This window comes from Lithobates pipiens, unplaced genomic scaffold, assembly GCF_037356315.1.
Source record: "Lithobates pipiens isolate NorthernLeopardFrog02 unplaced genomic scaffold, aLitPip1_a1.2 Scaffold_19, whole genome shotgun sequence".
In the NCBI taxonomy this organism is placed as follows: domain Eukaryota; kingdom Metazoa; phylum Chordata; class Amphibia; order Anura; family Ranidae; genus Lithobates; species Lithobates pipiens.
The window spans coordinates 141,771,778-141,791,246 of record NW_027507764.1 but is presented as its reverse complement, the minus strand read 5'-3'; the positions used below and the strand labels follow the sequence as shown (position 1 = coordinate 141,791,246).

The 19,469-nt window shown below is 44.3% G+C and overlaps 1 protein-coding gene across 4 annotated transcripts in view; it reads right to left on the bottom strand.

Annotated features, from left to right (window-relative positions):
* Positions 1 to 14,942, bottom strand: part of TAX1BP1 (Tax1 binding protein 1) — a 160,157-nt gene extending 145,215 nt beyond the window's left edge. For all 4 annotated transcript variants that reach the window (XM_077491348.1, XM_077491350.1, XM_077491349.1 and 1 more), the window contains exon 1: positions 14,774 to 14,942. The gene's annotated coding sequence lies outside the window, so the exon portion shown is untranslated. The remainder of the gene's footprint in view (positions 1 to 14,773) is intronic.
* Positions 14,943 to 19,469: the final 4,527 nt, after the last annotated feature.

Here is a 19,469-nt window from a genome sequence, read left to right as displayed (position 1 = left end):
TTTCCGCAACATTCTAAAAACAATACCCCACAATGACAACATGAAAGAAAAATTTGAAATCTTTGCAAATTTATTCAAAATAAAAAAAAATCCCACGTACATAAGTATTCAAAGCCTTTGCCATGACGCTCAAAATTTAGCTCAGGTGCATCCTGTTTCCACTGATCAGCCTTGAAATGTTTTAACAACTTGTTTGGAGTCCACATGTGGTAAATTCAGTTGATTGCACATGATTTGGAAAGGCGCACACCTGTCTATATAAAAGGTCTCACAGTAAACATGCATGTTAGAGCAAAAATCAAGCGCACAACCGAGCCAAGAAGTCCAAGGAATCATCTGTAGACCTCAAAGATATGATTGTATGGAGGCACAGATCTGGGGAAGGGTACAGAAAAATGTCTGCAGCATTGAAGGTCCCAATGAGCACAGTGGCCTCCATCATCCATAAATGGAAGTTTGGAACCTCCAGGACTCTTCATAGAGCAGACCACCCGGTAAAACTGAGCGATCGGGGGAGAAGAGCCTTAATCAGGGAGATGACCAAGAACCTGATGGTCACTCTGACAGAGCTCCAGCATTTCTCTGTGGAGAGAGGAGAACCTTCCAGAAGAACAACCATCTCTGCAGCACTCCACTAATCGGGACTGTATGGTAGCGTTGCCAGACGAAAGCCACTCCTCAGTAAAAGGCACATGACAGCCCACCTGGAGTTTGTCAAAAGGCACCTGAAGGACTCTCAGACCATGAGAAAGAAAATTCTCTGGTCTGATAAAACAGAGATTGAACTCTTTAGACTGAATGGCAAGCGTCGCCTGGCCAATACCATCCCTACAGTGAAGCATGGTGGTGGCAGCATCATTCTGTGAGGATGTTTTTCAGCGGCAGAAACTTGGAGACTGGTCAGGATCGAGGGAAAGATGAATGCAGCAATGTACAGAGACATCCTTGATGAAAACCTACTCCAGAGTGCTCTGGACCTCAGACTGGGGCGAAGGTTTATCTTCCAACAGGACAACGACCCTAAGCACACAGTAGAATTTTGTGGAAAATAATGAATTTAATCCATTCTGGAATAGGGCTTTAACATAACAGAGTGTGGAAAAAGTGAAGCGATGTAAAAATTTTCCAGATGCACTGTACCAACATTTTAACCAAAAACTGGATTTTGTACTCATCGTAAAAAACCCTTTTCATGGATTTCACTGTGTGACACAGGATTCAGAAAAAGTTGGATTAAACTGCCAACTACAAGAGGATTTGGACAAGGCTAAAAAAAAAAAAAAAATGTTAAGGGTTATAACCCCTTCCCACAAGCTTCAGTTTTATAGCAAAGTACCACAAAGACATTAAATGGACCTTCACCCTCCTGAGGACAATATCGCCCCCCTTCTCATTCATTGGAGAGCATAGGAAGTCTTTAAGTTTCCGAATGTCCAAAAGCAGTCCAGCTGAGGAGTGAGCAAAACAGCAAACAAACGCTAACAGCCCTCCCCATACTGTCTATGCACGAAGGTAAAAAACCTACTCTGTGCAGCAGCTCCCCTAATACTTACCTCAGACCCATCTCAATCCAGCAATGTGCACAAGAGCCTCGGCTCTCCAGGAACTCTCCCTCATTGGCTCCCGCTGCTGTCAATCACAGCCACTGAGACGATGAGGAGAGAGAGGGGAGAGGCCGAGCCACAGCTGTGCGTGTGTAAATGGACATGCAGAGCTGCGATTCGGAAACAAGCCTGCTTAGGTTCCCCCATTGCAAGCTGCTTGCTCAGGGGGCCCTTGGCAGGAGGGAGGGGCCAAGAACGCCGCTAAGGGACCTGAGTAGAGAAGGATCGGGGCTGCTCTGTGCAAAACCACTGCACAGAGCAGGGGAGTATGAAATGTTTGTTATTTTAAAAAGAAAAAAAGGAAAGCATTTACTAGCACTATAAGGCTGAACTCCAATCGGCTGAAAAAATGCATCTCGCAGTTACCTTACCCGTCCCATCAACCCCACACTATCCATTTTGAGTTACTGAACTAAATACAGGAAAAACACAAGGGGGGCTATTTACGAAAGCACTGCAAGTGCACATGAAATGGCACTTGGAAGTGCAGTTGCTCTAAATCTAAGGGGTAGATCTGAAATGAGTGGAAGCTCTGCTGATTTTATCATCCAATCATGTGCAAGCTAAAATGCTGTTTTTTATTTTCCTTGCATACCCTCCTCGGATCTACGGTGACTTTACTTCCAAGTGCACTTCCAGTGCACTTTCAAGTGCACTTGCAATGCAAAGTGGATTTGCCTTTAGTAAATAAACCCAAATGTCTCTAAGGCCTTGTACATAGCAGCTTCAGCTTTTATAAGAACAGTATGTACAGCAGAGCAGTTATGCTTTATAGGCTTCAACAAAGCTGTGTAAAGCTTGCTGAAAGCTTTTCCAATGTTTAATAAAATCTCTACACACCATCAAGGCTGGATCTAGGGGAGTGCTGGGGTGGTCTATGCCCCCCAGATTTTAGTTGGGCCCCCTCAAAGCAAACCTCCCCAACCACCCCCCCCCCCTCACAATTGTCCTGCATACAGCTGCACATTCCCTCTCCATGCAGCTTTGTAAATGTACTGCCCAATACTCATCAATGCTCTTGCATCAATGATCAGATCAGCAGAGGACCCAGTGGAGCAGGGGAGGTTGCCTGTACTACTCCCCTGTTGTCTGCAGGAGTTGGTGGGCAGGGTGGGGGGTGTGGCAGCCTCCTATACTCCTCCCACAGACACCTTCACTCTGCCTGATCCCAAAGTTGAAGAAGGGAAAAGGGGAGAAGTTGACACAGCAGTCGGGGGAGTCTTCATCTACAGCCACTGTCACTATCGCACGGTCAGCCCTAACCTGCCACTATACTACCCTGACCTGCCACTGTACTGCCCTAACCTGACACTACCTTAACCTGCCACTATATTTCTCTGACCTGACACTATACTACCCTAATCTGAAACGCCACTGCCATAACCTGCCACTATACCACCAAATCTGGCACTATACCAACCAAATCTGGCAATATACTGATCTCAGCTATGCTTTGTGTGGGGAGAAGGAACTCCTGTGGCCTGTGCCCTGCCAGAAGTGACTCCTGTCCTCCGCCCCGCTGACCACTGTACACTGCCCTACCATCTGCCCTACTGGGCCTTCTACACTGCCCTGATGACCTTTCATCCTCTGACCGCCCCCCCCCCCCCCCAACATTTTTTACTGCACCCCTACATCAAACAGGCTAGATCTGACCTTGCACAGTATTTTTATACAATTAACTGATGTATACAATACATTATGATCCAATGAAACCACAATGTATTACTCTGCACAACATACATAAAAATAGTGGCCGTCTGCATTTTTGGCAGCACAGACCTAGGACGCTGTGCTTTATGCGGTGTTGTGTTGCAGCACACCTACATTTTTTTGTAGGTATGTTGGGGTGCCATTCACAATGTTTGCACCATATGAAACAAACGGCAAGTTGCCTATGCCGTGCCTATGGCACTGGGGACAGATCATAAAGTCCTTAAAACTCGAATATATCGGTTGCATTGTTGGTTAATATTATAAGGCTTCGTGTACATTTTTACAACCTCTCCTGAACAATTTAACTTTACAGATAGTAACCGACGTTTAAAATATCCATTTTGCCACATTTATGTTTAGAAGCGGTTTCTTTTTTCAAATAGCCAAACGTCTGTAAACGTGAAAAACGTCTGTAAACGAAATGCGGCTAAACACGAGTTACCGCGTTTACATGCATTTATAAGCTGTTACAGGCGTTTGGCGTTTCAAATGCATCTGAACATCCGTCCTGAACGCATTTTTTTGTGTTCCAAACAATGCTTCCAAACTCAACTGCCTGGAAACGATTATAAACGACCCTGTGTGCATGTACTGATAGGATAACAGGAGAATTCAGGTGCAGCTGAAAAATAAAACAAAAAAAATGCCCAACTGCTCCTAAACGTCCGTTTACCAGCAGCCATGTACATGAGGCCTTAGGCTTCCCAGAGTTGACTTTAAGGGTTTGTTTATGCAACAATCCCCTTGTGTTTACATGCATTTGCAGTACGTTTTTTTTGCATTATTTTTGCATTTACATGCACTGGAGGTGCATTCATGTGCAGTATGCTGTACTTTTAAAAAGCACTGCATTGGTGTAAACTAGGTTCACTGAAACACATTCATTTTTCTGATATATACAATCATACTGCGTTTAAAAACACGTTCGACTACATATGTGTAAACAAGCGCTAAACCCAAAAGGTTTCTTTACAGGGCATTTTCATTAGAGAATGCAATGCCCTTTATTGTGGGCCCTCAAAAAATGAAACAAAACAGGACCTCTATCCCGCTGATAATACAAAAACCTGTAATGCATCTAAATGTCTCCACCTCTCACCATTGACTATTGACTCAATGCTTTGGTTGCAAAACAGTATAAAACAAAAAAGGTAGCCAGTTTCCAGTTTTTGCACTCTCCAGGAAAAGTTACAAAGCTGCATTAGCAGATAAGGTTGGTTCTGATTATCTTACTCCAAAATGCCTCATAACTTATCTGTTAGACAGTAAACAGAGTTTTTGTTTTTTCCTATTGCCTATTACTATTTGAGGATGATGAATAATGGGAGATGCAATAGATGTCCTAATGACATTTTTTCCCCCTCAAAACTGTTAAAATAAGAAAACAAGAAAGGTACCAGACAAATTGGCATATGGCCAGCTTGTTCTATCTTCTTGTAGCCTTTATAAAGGCACTAATCTCACAAACTCCATTATCTTCTATAGAAGTATTTCTGTGAGTTTCAAGGAGATCAAGTAGTCTTCATTATTGTAACATTAGAAAGCTACTGATTACTGAACAGAATAGCAACCTGAATCTTTATAGAAAGACTAAACCCCACTCACTGTCGGGTGCATTGCCGATCATATTTCTTTACACACTTTATCCTCTTGGTGCCGGTGTTCTATCGATATGTCCCCTCTATCAAAAAGTGCCGACGCATGAGCAGGACGGAGCTGCACTCCAGCTGTTTTGGCGATCAGCTGGAGTGACGCGACCATGGTGCATGCGCACATCAGAGGAGGCATTTTTTGACGGGAGGGAGAATTTCACGGACACAATTAAAAGCTATTCAAAAGCTATTTTTGTATGGCGCTTCGGCTGACCAATTTTTCCACCATAGAACTCTACGCACATGTACCAGCCCGAGCATAAGCTCTGAGGCTTGGAGAATAGAATCTTTCATAGCATCTACTGTAAAACATAACGCCTCTGATATCCCGGCCAAATCTTGGGCGTGCTGATCAGGAATAATCTTGAGCACCTCTTTAAACTGGTCTTTTAAGGAATGACATACCCCGATCGCTGCCAGCGCAGGCTGAACCACTGAACCTGCCAGAGAAATATTGTTTTTTTAATAGGAATTCCAACTTATTATCTGCTGGATCCTTCAGCATTTGAGCATTGTCTACAGGACAAGTCACATTTTTGTTCACAGAGGATATAGCAGCGTAAATTGCTGGAATCCGCCATTTGACGAGTAGGGCGGCGTGCCAATCTTTTTTTTCTCCTGACACTCTTCCTTGTGAAGAGGGGGACAATACAATACAGGTGGGGGGTGTCTGGTGGGGAGGAACCCCCCCCCCCCCAGACTTACCGGAGATCTGCTGCTGGCTGGAGAGAAAGGAAGCCTGCTGTTCTGGACACATCGTGATCTTTTGAGGAAGCATGAGAAGGCATGTGCTCCATACAGCCCCCAGTGGTGACACATAGGCGTCATAACATTTACTAATTTAAAATATAAAATATCCAAATCTTTGATGATCCCCAAGAGCACCATCAAGTCTATCATAACCAAATGGAAAGAACATGGCACAACAGCAAACCTGCCAAGAGACAGCCACACACCAAAACTCACGGACCGGGCAAGGACGGCAGTAATCGGAGAGGCAGCACAGACCTTTTGCAAGGCACTGTATAAGGAGGAGGTATATAACATGCCATCGGTCCAATATGTTGGCTGGTACAAGCAGTCATTTAGGAGACTGGGGAGGTCAATGGCAGTTTCTTAAAACACTTTCAGACCAGACCATTTTGCTGGTCAAAGACTAGAACACTTTTTGCGATTCGGCACTGCGCTTTTTTTTTTGTTTGTATTTAAAGTGGTTGTAAGGCAAAAGGTATTTTTTTATTTTTTTTATCCATTTTATGCATTAAGAGGAAAAACCTTCTGTGTGCAGCAATCTCTAGCAACAGTAGTTTCTAGCAGCCACTAGCAAGATACAGTGCTTTGTATTCACCCCCCCGGCATTTTGTGTCTCATCAGACCAGAGCACCTTCCTCCCATACATTTTGGGAGTCTCCCACATGCCTTTTCGCAAACTCAAAATGTGCCATTTTGTTTTTTGCTGAAAGTAATGGCTTTCTTCTGGGGACTCTGCCATAAAGCCCAACTCTATGGAGCGTATGGCTTATTGTCGTCCTATGTACAATACTCCAGTCTCTGCTTTGGAACTCTGCAGCTCCTCCAGTGTTACCTCAGGTCTGTGCTGCCTCTCCGATTACTGCTGTCCTTGCCCGGTCCATGAGTTTTGGTGTGCGGCCGTCTCTTGGCAGGTTTGCTGTTGTGCCATGTTCTTTCCATTTGGTTATGATAGACTTGATGGTGCTCTTAGGGATCATCAAAGATTTGGATATTTTTTTTTTTATAAACGAACCCTGACTTGTATTTCTCAACAAAATTGTCCCTTACTTGTTTAGAGAGTTCCTTGGTCTTCACGACAGTGTTTGGTTAGTGGTGCCTCTTGCTTAGATGTTGTCTCTGGGGCCTTTCAAAAAGGTGTGTATATGTAAGGACAGATCATGTGACACTTAGATTGCACAGGTGGACATCATTTCACCAATTATGAGACTTCTGAAGGTAATTGGTTGCACCAGAGCTTTTTATGGGCTTCATAACAAAGGGGGGTGAATACATACGCACATGCCAATTATCCGTTTTTTATTTTTTTTAAATAGTTTTATGTATATAATTTTCTAATTTTTCTTCACCAACTTAGACTATTGTGTCCTGATCCATCACATATAATTCAGATTAAAAAAAACATTGAGCCAAAAGGCTGTAATGTAACAAAATCGGTAAAAAGCAAAGGGGGGTGAATACTTTTGCAAGGCACTGTATAAGGAGGAGGTCTATAACATGCCATCAGTCCAATATGTTGGCTGGTACAAGCAGTCATTTAGGAGACTGGGGAGGTCAATGGCAGTTTCTTAAACCACTTTCAGACCGGACCATTTTGCTGGTCAAAGACCAGACCACTTTTTGCGATTCGGCACTGCGTCGTTTTAACTGACAATTACACGGTCGTGCAACGTGGTTCCCAAACAAAATTGACGTCCTTTTTTTCCCACAAATAGAGCTTTCTTTTGGTGGTATTTGATCACCTCTGCAGTTTTTCTTTTTTGCGCTATAAACAAAAATAGAGCGACAATTTGAAGAAAAAAAAAACGCATAATTTTTTACTTTTTGTTATAATAAATATCCCCCAAAAATATATAAAAAAAAACGATTTTTTCCCCTCAGTTTAGGCCGATACATATTCTTCTACATATTTTTGGTAAAAAAAAAAAAAAACAACAATAACAATAAGCGATTATTGATTGGTTTGCACAAAAGTTATAGCGTTTACAAAATAGGGGACAGTTTTATGGCATTTTTATTAATCATTTTTTTTCTTTTACTAGTAATGGCGGCGATCAGCAATTTTTATTTCGACTGCGACATTGTGACGGACACATCGGACATTTTGACACATTTTTGGGACCATTGTCATTTATACAGCAATCAATGCTATACAAATGCATTGATTCCTGTGTAAATGACACTGGCAGTGAAGGGGTTAACCAGGGGGTGGCAGTGTAGGGGTTAGATGTTCCTAGGGTGTGTTACTAACTGTGGGGGGCTGGGCTTTGTGTTAGTGAATGCTGATCTCTGCCCCAATCACATGGAGCAGAGATCAGCGTCACTTGTTGCTAGGCAGAACAGCCGCACCATGAGATGATCGCCGACATCCCCGCGACCGGACTCACAGCGCGCACGCGATGGCAGGGCAGCATTTAAAAATGGACGTTCCTGTACGCCAATATGCCTGCCCGTGACATTCTGCCAACGTACATCGGCGTGCACCAGTTGGGAACTGGTTAAAATCTGACAGCAATGCCTCAGCCATCATGATCCGTGACAGTCCGTGACAGTCTCCGATAACCTGGACGCAGCCAAAGGCCAAGCGCTGACCTTCATTGGCATTCTGCGGGAAGGTGCCAGCCTTCCTCGGCAGCCTATGGCAAGGAGCCAGGCAACACTAGCAGCATCCATCCACATCAGTAATCAAAGGCAGCCTCCAGTAAAGCGTTAGCAGTCTCTAGCAGTTTAGCATACAAGCAGTCTTTTGCAGCACCGAGACGGTTGCTGACAGTCTCTTATAAACCTGACAGCAGTTTGTTTCTTGTTTTGCACAGGAGAAAAATATAGGCACATGAAAGTACATTATTTTCCTGATCTTCACACTTCCGTATACAGATAATATTGATGTCCCATTCAGATGCTTTGTGCTAAACAAAATAGCTGAGTGCAGCCCAATGCAAATGGGGCCTTGGTTGACTACATCTACTATTAGACCCTTTCGCACTGGTGAGCTTTGCAGGCACTACAGAGCTAAAAATAGCACCTGCAAAGTGCCCTGAAACAGACGCTGCTGTGACTCTTGGGGCTTTCACACTGGAGTGGTGCTCTAGCAGAACGGTAAAAAAAAGTCCTGCTAGCAGCATCTTTGGATGGGGTATACCGCTCCTGCCCATTGAAATCATCATCAAATCAATATGCAAAAAATAAGCATCTTTGATGACTCTGTTCTAATAAGTGACATTTACTATTTCAGAAGGACTGATTTCAATGGACTGGACAACATAATGCTACAAATGGACTCCTTTCATTAAATTCCTGCTCTGTCTCCTTACAATAAAGTACATAATCACCTCAGGCCACCACCAACTAAAGATTATTTGTGACTAGGTCCCGATATCCTCAGACATCTGATTGTAAGCATCTCCCTGTATAGTGGCACCAACTTTACCAACCCTCCCCACTGTGAGAATGTAGAAGAAAGTCACCAGACCTCAAAGACATACTTTTCAGCATTTTGTGTTTGGAAAGAACTACAACACAAGGCAAATGCCAACATTTCAGGGCCTCACGTGCGCCCTTCTTCAAAACAACAATCGCTGTGGTCCATAGGGGTGATAACTTTCTACATTTTGTAATGTGCCATCCATTGTGTAATTTGAAGTGCCCACCACCAACTCACAAAAGGACAATAGACCTATCACTATTCTCCTGTACAATTACCCTGTCTCTCTAAAGCTGGTCATACATCAATTTTTTTTTTTTATCATCCGACCAGCCAGTTGAACTAAAAATAATGATCAGATTCCCCCATTTACACATTCGAGGTGGATGGAGAAATCACTCATGCAGTGCCATTGTGTTCCGACGGCAGGAAGCCACTAATCAGTGCCACTGCAACCTGTGGTACAGATCGTTCAATAAAAACCTGACAGGTTGGTTGTACAGAAGTCAATCGGTAGTCCAGCCTGCCCATAGATAGATCGCAAATTCAATCCATCTATGGACACCTGTAAAGTGAACCTGAACCCTTTAACAATCACCTCTGCACTAGAAATGCCAAGTTTGAAAACTCCCTCACCGATGCTGACATTTTCTCTCCCCCTTCTTTGGCCCCCGTTGATTGGCCCGGCCAGGATGACATAATTCCTTTGCATGTGCACAGCATCAAGGTGTACCAAGAATGTACACTGGCTGTGCATGAGCAGCTTACTGTGACTGTACATTCCAAAGCATCTTGAGAGGAAGAAGAATATAAATCTTTATTGTAGAAGAGACGTAGCCAGAAGCCATTAGCTTCCGTCTCCTAATTGCTTTACAGCATGCGTCATTTATGGTCCTTCGGAACAGTATACAGACTAGCAGTTTTCCCCGATAGGAATTGGTTCCGTCTGAAATATTGAAAAATTTTCTATTTCTAGGTCCATCTGAATTTTCGAGAAAAAAAAATCATACACACGATCGCAATATACGATGAAAAGCTTCCGTCTGACTTTTTCTGTCAGACATTCCGCTCGTGTTTATGTGGCATTACACATTTGTAAGCATTTTCTTTTTCGATAGCAAGTACCTTTATCTACAAGTTCACACTCCCACTTCCTCATTCCTTGCCTAGGCCAGGATGATATAGTCCAGAGCTTGACAAATTTGCTTTGAATCTAGGAGCCAATTAAAAAAAGTTAGGAGACAGTTTTTTTTAGAGTGGTATGAATTGTCAGCTCCTGGGGTAAGACCAGTAATTTTCGCCCCCTAACCCTAACTCACAACAAAGCACCCAGTCAATAACTCCAATGTAACACTTTTACATCAGGGTTATGGGCTGACCAGAAAGAGTAAGGCTGGCAACAGATGGAACTGGTTGGCTCTGGCAGGTGGCACTGGTTGGCTTAGGCAGGTGGCACTGGCAGGTGGCACTGGTTGGCACTCGCAGGTGGCAGAGGCAGGTGGCACTGGTTGCCGCTGGCAGGTGGCACTGGTTGGCACATGAAACTGACAGATGGCACTAGCAGTTGGCATTGGTTGGCACTGGCAGGTGGCACTGATAGATGGCACTGGCAGGTGGCACTGATTGGCTGTGGCGCAGGCATGTGGCACTGATTGGCAGTGGCAGATAGCACTGGTTGGAGGTGGCACTGGCTGTCAGTGGCAGATGGCACTGATTGGTGGCGGCACTGGTTGGCGATGGCAGGTGGCACTGGCAGGTGGCGCTGATTTTTTGTGGCACTGGTTGGCGGTGCCAGGTGGCACTGATTGGCACTGGCAGGTTTTGCACTGAGTAACTGTGTGAAACTGACAACAGAGAGGAGCACCTGAACTTTGGCTGACAGAAAGCCAGGGCTGGACTTCATGGGATGATAATTATGTGGTAGTGTTTTTTGTTTTGTTTTTTATAGCTGGGTGAAGTTCCTTTTTAACAAACATTTAAAGGGGCCTCATCGCAAGGGTAATTTTTGTGTAATTTCCACAGTAAGGCTCGGTTCACACAGGGGCAACACAACTTTTGGAGGCAACTTGACGTGACTTGGACACGACTTACAACACTACTTTAAGTCGCCCCAGGCTAGGCGACTTGCCGTGGCCAATCAGAGAATGAGCTCTCGGGGGGAACTCCTTTTGAGAGCTGATAATTCTGAGAGTTGCCTCTGTATAGATGGAAATCCGACTTGGAGGCGACCTCCATTGAAATCAATGGGTACAAGTCGCCTACAAGTCGGATTGAAGTAGTACAGAAACCTTTTCTGAAGTCGGAGCGACTTCAGTAGTGTGCATTAAGACAGCTCTCATTCACTTACATTGATTTCTACATGTTGTGCGACCTGAGGTGACTTGGGGCGACTTGAAGTCGGATCTGAGTCGCCCGTGTGTGAACCAGCACTTAGGCTTTGGGTCATTGATAGCAGGTACACTGGGACTGCACTGGATGCCTTCTTACCTATGAGGCAGTGTTGCAGTGTAGCAATGGGATGAAAACTACCGCACTGCTCCATGCTACAGGAATAAGAACTGAATGCAAAGTCACTGGTGACATTTCAATAAAGTCCTAAGAAATAAAAAAATAAACAGTTCTATGCACTCGGATTGGCACACTGGCACCATTTCCTCTCAACACAAACCAGCAGCTGTGTGGTCAGTGCTACTCGCTGGTGTGAACAAGCCCTTCCACATTGTCAACAGAACAGGAAGTGAGGTGATATCACTCCAATGAAGCATCTGATTGAATTGAAAACCTGACAAGGGTTTTAAAGAGGAAGTAAACCCTGATGGGTTTTACTTCCTCTTTCATTCCCTGCAAAGGTAAAGCATAATGGACTACTATGCATCGCATAGTAGCCCATTATGTGTCACTTACCTGACACAGGAGCCAGCGAAGTCGCCGCTGTCCCCTGTAGTCCGCCGCATCCATCTTGCTGGTGGCGTCTCGCAGCTGCGCCGAATGACAGCGGCTAAGCCGCGATGACGTCACTCCCGCGCATGCGCACGGGAGTCGCGTCTCGCAGCTCCGCCGCTGTCATTCGGCGAAGCCGCGATGACGTCACTCCCGCGCATGCGCACGGGAGTCGACAAATGCGGCAGCTCCATTCTTGGAACTGCCGCGTTTAGTGCGCCTGCGCGCCGCTGTCTACGGCGCATGCGCCGTAGACAGCGGTGCCCATTTTCGGGCAAATATCTCCTAAACCATATAGGTTTAGGAGATATTGCTTGGACCTACAGGTAAGCCTTAATCTAGGCTTACCTGTAGGTCAAAGTGGTTTGTAAGGGTTTACAACCACTTTAATCCTTACCCACTCTATCTAAAACAAAGAAATGACAGTTGGCATACAGTTTAACCCCTTGCCGCCAAGCGACATGCTCGTACATAGCTAGACTTCAAGTTGTTATACCAAGATGATGCCTGCAGCTTCAGGCATCAACCAGGTACCTTTTTTTTATTTTTATTTTTTTAAGAGCCAGTGGTCAGCTCTCTTGTAAAAGCATCCTTGCTGCTATCTAGCCTCCGGATTTATTTTACAAACAGTGGGAGGGGACGTCCCCCTCCCCTCACACCACCTTCTGCAGCTCTACCGGGATCTCCCATCCCACAGTAGTCCGAATTGACCAGCTGGTGTTTCCACTGGCTGATCACAGGGCCAAACAAAGAGTGAATCGACTTTGTTTGGCTCTGTAATATGGTAACCTGGAAAGCAATGACCTGACATCACTTACATTTTACCAGGATGCAAACAGCGCCATTTTTAAAAATCAAAAAGCATTTGATCACATTTATCTTGGTGTTATGAATGTTTTTAAGCGCAGAGGAGAGATCTGGAGTCTTACTGCTGAGTTTGTAGAGGCTGATAACGGAATGAAAGCCTCCTATCCTTTACAGCCAAGAAAGCTACCTCTGTATGATCTGCAACTTCCATGGTGCTGTGCTCAGTTAATACCCCAGCCATTAAATGGTTTGACAGTTTAAAGACATAAGCAAATGTGACAGCAATCCACTTTTTTTTTTTTAAAGGGTTAAATTGATGGGTTTAGTTTAGCTTCACGATTTACTGCTGCTCTGGGGCTCTGGGCTTCAGCAAAATGGCAGCCTCCAGCAAGAAGAAACAGGAACAATGCTGGAGGCAATTTACAGCACACATACATTTTGGTAGCATAATTATCAATGTGGAATGGATGTTCCATACTAAAGAACATTGTTTTATCTTCAGGCTGTTATGGGTAAAGTTCCACAACAAACATTCCGAACAGGTATTTTTAACATCAAACCAGGCAAAGTTAAAATGTCCCTTTGTTATAGGAGGTTCAAATACAAACCAGTGGCGGTGCTATTGTGTAGTTAACCAGGTTATAAACAAACACTGAGGGGTCTCTACAACATCCACATAGAGCGTGGGTGCTCAACCTGTGGCCACATAGGGTCACCACCTCATCCCTTTAAAACTGAACATCTATTGATTACACAGGTTCTGAGGCTAATTTAATGCAGATAAGGCACCAAGTGAGTTTACTTACCACCTTAAAGCGGAGGTCCACCCTAAAGTGGACCTTCCGCTCATTGGAATCCTCCCCCCCTCCGGCGCCACAATCGGCACCTTTCAGGGGGGAGGGGGGTGCAGGTACCTGTACAGTAATCTGCACCCACTTCCGGGATCGCTCTCTGCGGAAAGGGGTGTAGATCTACGCCCCTTTCCGAAAGTCCCCCGCTGCCTGCTGGGAAACACACAGATCCCAGAGGCAGCGGGTCCATCCTTATTGCGCAGCGCGACTCGCGCTCCCACTTTAATTAGCCACAAAACCTGTGTAATCAATAGGTGTTCAGTTTTAAAGGGATGAGGTGGTGACCCTACGTGGCCCGCCAGCTGTAATGGAAATAGAAAGTGCCATGATGCATTGCAAGGCTGGCATAAGCATGACTCGCAGAGGCAAGATGGGAGTTCCAAAAAAGCTGGAGAGCCACAGGTTTAGCACTCATGACATAGCAGGGATCTCCAAACTACGACGCTGCAGCTGTTCCAACGTACACTTTGGCATCGCAAAAGTCTGACATTCACAGACATGACTAGGCATGATGGGAATTGAAGTTCCCGACATTCACAGACACGACTAGGCATGATGGGAATTGTAGTTCCCGTAAGGCCATAGTTTGGAGACCTCTGACATAGAAGGTACACCTGAGCACCAACCCCAGCACGTGACTATGAATGTCAGCCCCACTCCTTCACTTTAGACAGCGGTCAACTCCTGACTACACATTCAAACACATGCTGTGCCAGCCCCGCCCACACAGCGGGTACACCTGACCACCGCCAATCTAAACACCTGCAGTGTGAGCCCCGCCCCTTCACGCAGCACGCACAGAACAAACCTGGCTAGCAATGACGCAGAGTAAGACACGCCCCCTATAGTCCAAACTACGCCAGAGAGGCCTGTAGTGACCTGTTGAGAACGGACAGGCAGGTTCTGCGTAGAAACCGGCGTCATACGACCTAGGGAGCCTCACCGAAACACACTCATCCACCTCCTCCTCATAACGGGGCTCAAGCACTCCAGGAGACACGCATATACCGTGTTCCTCAGTCGTATTACCTGGGAATACCCCCCTGGACGGCTGTGTTGAGGCGGAGGGATACACCAGAGAGCGGAGTCCCGTATCGGCCGCTAAGCTGTGATGTGCCCGCACACCCGACAACTTCCGCGTGCCAGCCTCTGCAATTGTTTTCTTTCCACTTCTCTCAGCACATACGTCACTTCCGGTACACGTGCCCGGTCAGCTGACGGCAGAGGAATTTCTCTGACGTTGAGCTCTGTGGACTGGGAGCAGCTGGTGGAATGTGTATAGGGGGAGGGGGAGACACCGATCACCTGTACAGCGGGAGGGCCAGAGCTGCATGACTTGTCAGTGAAGTATAGAGCCTGCTGGGGTAAATCTGTATTCACACTAATACCTACATGGAAGGTCTCATGCACACTGGTCCCTATCTTTCCCACACTCCATTCCCCCTGGCAGCAATACCACTTGACGCATGTAGGCTCCATATGGGGGCAACAATCGCAGTAAGAACACGCAAATAGAATTGCGGGAACACCTGTTGCTCAAAAGAAGCTCCTGTTGGGTGACCTGCGATTCTGTATTTGTGTTTTTACTGCAATTATCGCCTGATGAATTGCGGGAAAATCGGGCCGCGTTTGGGTTGCTATTTAAAAAAATTAAAGGGGAACGCAGTTTCTGCCCTCAATTTGGAACGTGGAGATGTGAAAGATGCGTGTCTGTATGTACACTCTGCCTAAATTTGCAGCGGGAAAACATGGCAATTTAGTTCTGCGTTTTTCTAATTTTACTGCAGACGGTGGTCGAAACGTTCCTATCCTGAATGCGATTCTTCCACGTTGAGCAGAAGGAGGTTTAAGCTCCCCCTAACCGAAGCAGCTTCTAAACTCTGCTAAAAGCCTGTGCGCTTTATTTACTGAAGGCAAATCCACTGTGCACTGGGAAGTGCAGTCGCTGTAGATCTGAGGGGAGACATGCAAGAAAAAAAAACTGCTTTTTTGCTTGCAAGTCATTGGGTGATAGAAATCAGCAGAGATCTACAGCGAATACACTTCAAGCCCACAGTGGATTTGCCTTTAGTAAATCAACTCTGATGTGTGCATTGACACACAGGCTTTTTTCCAGCTTTTTTTTTTTTTTTTTTACATGATTTTGACATATTTTTATACAGCATTTTTTGAGCTTTGGTGTTTAATTCCCCAATAGCGAAAACTATCATTTGTTGCAGTTTTTTTTTTTTTTTTTTTTACTTTTACGTTCGCTTTTATTTATTTTATTATTATTCATTTATTTAAAGGGGTTGTAAACCCTCATGTTTTTTCACCTTAATGCATTCTATTAGCGCTAACGCTGCCTGCGGCTCAGTGTGAAAGGGCTCTTAGTCACCTGCTCTCTGCTCTGACTCTCCAGCACTCACTGGTGTTCCAGGCTGTGGAGGGGGGAGCCGCTGGCTCATGCTCTCAGCGGTACGCTGAGCGGTTGTGCCAGCTGCTGGTCCGGTCACCTGGGTGGATCCTGATGACACATGGTCAGGATCTTTCCAGAGCCTGCACTGGCTCTGGAGAACGAACTGTGCCACTCTGTGATCTACAGAAGCCTTTTTCAACCAGGGTGCCTTGGCAAAATGCCTAAAATGTATCAAAAATTGTATACAAGCCAGCAGGTGAATGAATCCTGCTATTTTTTTTACACAAAGCCACAGGTTTTCATTATGCACCATTATGACTTTCTAGACGCTGGCATCATAACAACCAATGATGTCGCTAGTTCATAAGGAGGATGTCTGTCACCTCGACAGAATCCATGTTTGCCCCTGCTGTGCCCCTCTCCCTTCAGCACTGGGGTGACATTAGCTGACTGATGGATAGAGATTGAGGGAAAAGAGAAACATTGGAATACTAGTCAGTTCCAGTATGCAAAGGTGTATTTGCTTTGGAAGAAAAAACACCTATAGTGTTTGGTGTCCTACATGTGTGGATGTTGCTGCATTATGTAGAACTATTAGAATCAGTTTTTAGATTTTAGAATGGGGTGCCTCGAGATTGTCCATAAGTTTAAAGGGTGCCTTGACTTCAAAAAGGTTGAGAAACACTGATCTACAGAAGTACAGCCAAAAAAAAAAAAAAAAGCTTTCTCCACACCTTGTAAAACAACCCATAAACTGTGAAATTGAAAGGAAAGGCAAAATATTTATACATACTGTGTTGTGAAAAAGTATTTGCCCCCTTCATGATTTATTTTTTATTTTTTTTATTGATATGCATATATCTCACATTTAAATGATTCAGATCATCAGACAAATTTTAATATTACACAAAGATAACCTGAGTTAATGCAAGATGCAGTTTTTAAATTATTTCATTTATTAAGAGAAAAAAGCAGGTCAAACCTGCCTGGCCCTATGTGAAAAAGTAATTGCCCCCCTATGCTAAATCATGAATGAACTAATTAGCCACAATTGTTTGGAAAGCTGAGTTAAATTTCACTTGCCACACCCAGGCCTGATTACTGCCAGACCTGTTGAATCAACAAATCGCATAAATAGAAGCTGTGACAAAGTGAAGCATGCTAACAGATCACAAAAAGCCACACATACAAACAAAGTAATGTACATGTATCGGTCTAGGAAGGGTTTCAAAGCCATTTCTAAGGCTTTAAAACTTCAGTGAACCAGGGGAGAGCCATTATCCCCAAATGGAGTGGCCGGCTTGCAAAAATTACTCCAAGAGCATGACGACGACTCATCCAGGAGGTCATAAAAGAACCCAGAATAACATCTGAAGAACTGCAGGCCTCACTTGCCTCAGGTAAGATCAGTGTTCATGATTCAACAATAAGAAAGAGACTGGGCAAAAAAAATGGAATCCATGGGAGAGTTCGAAGGCCAAAGCCACTGCTGACCAAAAAGAACACAAAAGGCTCATCTCGCATTTACCAAATAATATCTTGATTATCCCCTTGATTATTAGACTTTTAGGCAAATATTCTGTGGACTGATGAGACAAAAATGTAACTTTTTGGAAGGTGTACGTCCCCTTACATCTGGCTTAAAATGAATACAGCATTTCATAACAAGAGCATCATGCCAACAGTCAGACATGGTGGTGGTAGCGTGATGGTCTGGGGCTGCTTTGCAGCTTCAGGACCCGGACGACTTACCATAATTGATGGAACCATGAATTCTGAGCTCTACCAGAAAATCCTGAAGGAGACTGTTCGGCCATCAGTCTGTGACCTCAGACTCAAGTGCACTTGGGTTATGCAGCAGGACAATGATCTGAAACACAACAGCAAGTCCACCTCCAAATGGTTCAAACAAAGCAAAATTTAGGTTTTGTAGTGGCCTAGTCAAAGCCCGGACTCCAATCCAATTGAGATGCCGTATCAAGACCTTACACAGGCCATACATGCTGGAAAACCCTGCAATGTGGCTGAATTAAAACAATTCTGCAAAGAAGTGTGGGCCGAAATTTCTCAACAGCAATGTGAAAGATTCATTGCCAGTTATTGCAAATGCTTGATTGCAATTGTTACTGCCAATGGTGGCACAAACAGTTATTAGGTTTAGGGGGCAATTAATTTTTCACATAAAGCCAGCCAGATTTGGACAGCTTTTTTTGCCTTAATAAATGAAACTATCATTTAAAAACTGCATTTTGTATTTACTCGGGTTATCTTTGTGTAATAAAATTTGTTTGATCATTTTTAGTGTGACAAATATGCAAAAAAAATTAAAAATAAGAAAGGCGGCAAATACTTTTTCACACAACTGTACATTAAGGCTCCATGCACACTAAAGCTCAAAAAAGCTTTTTCTGGACGCCAGATTGCTGGCAGAAAACGCTGGTTGAAAAACTTGCTTTCAACAGCGTTTTGTATTAGCGTTTATGGGCGTTTTCAATAAAAATACACAGAAGACACTCCAAAAATCCCACAGTGCATTCCAAACTCCCACAATGCATTGAAAAAATAGAATGCTGAACACTAATTAACGCGTGTTTATGAGCGTTTATCAGTGTTTGTCGTTTTTTGGCGGTGAAAAACTGCACTTTGAACGCGAATTTCTGGCGTTCAAAAAAAAGCCCATAAACTGCACTGCTCATTAAAGCTGAAAAACGTCCATGTGTGCATGGACACATAGGCTAACATATAGTGGAGTTTATGGGCTTTTAAAAAAAACGCCTTCTTAAGAAACAAGTGATCACATACCCTCTGTTCTCTTGCATAAGGAGTTTAGGCAAGAGAAACAGCAGGACATTGATCTTCCCAGTAAATGGATGTGCACCTGATCATTGGAGGAGAGCAGGCTGAGTTCGAGCACTGCCAGAAAATAACCACACTGTGTTTTGCTTAGTGTGGTTAGTTTTTATTGGAAAGCAAAGGGGCTGTATGAGATACTTTCTCATACAAGTACACCGTACATCAGCCACATATCAGGAATAGGAAATGTTGGGTTTACATTTTTCTTTAAATCTGGCAAATATGTATAAAATGTAATTTATTAAAATAAAGTAACTTATGCACATTGTTTTACTTTCAGAAATGCAGGAGGACATTTTTTAAACGTCCATATAGTTTGCCACATCAATATCTTTTCCAGTATTAATACAGGTGTAGCGCTACCCCCTTAGAAGCCTCTGGATTGGGTCTCCCCTCACATTTGCAGCCAGGCAACTGTATTTTTACGAGCTCAGCCTTCAAGAACCAGTCCAGGGTGTTTTGATTTCGTTTATT